This window comes from Scylla paramamosain, chromosome 32, assembly GCF_035594125.1.
Source record: "Scylla paramamosain isolate STU-SP2022 chromosome 32, ASM3559412v1, whole genome shotgun sequence".
Taxonomy (NCBI): Eukaryota; Metazoa; Arthropoda; class Malacostraca; order Decapoda; family Portunidae; genus Scylla; species Scylla paramamosain.
Genome location: NC_087182.1, coordinates 12,332,381 through 12,334,062, shown reverse-complemented (window position 1 = coordinate 12,334,062; position 1,682 = coordinate 12,332,381).

Here is a 1,682-nt window from a genome sequence, read left to right as displayed (position 1 = left end):
ACTCGGCATGCAGGTCTGAGATCCTCTCACGAAACTCAGCCTGCACCTCCGAGATCCTTCGATGAAACTCCACCTCTGAGATCTTCGCAACAAAGGCCTCGAGAACAAGCGAACTAACACAACCAGACGACTCAGCAATACAAGGCGCCATGTCTACACAAGCCAGCTATAGCGTCAGGTCACTGCTCACTAAACACGTCAGTTCGCTAGGAACCCTGACCTGAGACCTTACGATAGTGCACTTTTCTCTCTCTCTCTCTCTCTCTCTCTCTCTCTCTCTCTCTCTCTCTCTCTCTCTCTCTCTCTATGTGTGATTTTGAAAAGCATATCTCCACTATAAACTGTCTTTCAGGGGCAGAGACGGTTTACAGTGAGGATCTGATGTCTGTTCGCTACATTTTTCTTCTACCCTTTTAAAAAATTCGCAATTGCTTTTGCTTTTCAAAATCACATGAGAGAGAGAGGGAGAGAGAGTGCACTATAACTATGGTGACGCGCCGTGTGCCAAACTAGCATGGTGATGGTGCACTTTCTCTCTCTCTCTCTCTCTCTCTCTCTCTCTCTCTCTCTCTCTCAGCAAAAGATAAGTAACAATTATACCTTAGTAACATAGTTTTCTATAATAATTTAACATAAAACTTAAGGATATTGGCATTAGCAGTGCCGTACGACAGTTTGGGATGGCTGGTGTGGCACGTGCCACTCTAATTATTATTATTTTTTTTTTTATTGTCATTAATGAAAACTTTCATATGTGTAATATTAATCTTTTTGAGTAACAAAAGTGTATACTAATGTTTTACGTTAGAATTAACCATCATTATCAACAGGTGCCTCTTCAAACATCTGATATTTACCGAATGAGATAGAGATGGCGATAGCATGGTTGATGAGGTATACACTACCATGATTAATGAACGCTAGCTGCACGCAGATATACGATCACATCAATGTTATTTCTAAGAAGTAGGGTAAATTATAGAACTGAGTACATAATTAACTGCATTTCACGGTGGTTGACACTTGGACCCTTGTTTCACACAACTACTCATATATATATATATATATATATATATATATATATATATATATATATATATATATATATATATATATATATATATATATATATATATATATATATATATATATATATATATATATATATATATATATATATATATATATATATATATATATATATATATATGCGTGTATGTTTTGTCATGTCCCAGGAGGTAACGCTTATCGGGGACCAAATAGTTCTCTCTCTCTCTCTCTCTCTCTCTCTCTCTCTCTCTCTCTCTCTCTCTCTCTCTCTCTCTCTCTCTCTCACACACACACACGTTATATATATTTATATATATATATATATATATATATATATATATATATATATATATATATATATATATATATATATATATATATATATATATATATATATATATATATATATATACTCGTATATATATACACATACATATATATATATATATATATATATATATATATATATATATATATATATATATATATATATATATATATATATATATATATATATATATATATATATATTATAAAATAAGACTGGTGTGTGTGTGTGTGTGTGTGTGTGTGTGTGACAGAGAGAGAGAGAGAGAGAGAGAGAGAGAGAGAGAGAGAGAGAGAGAGAGAGA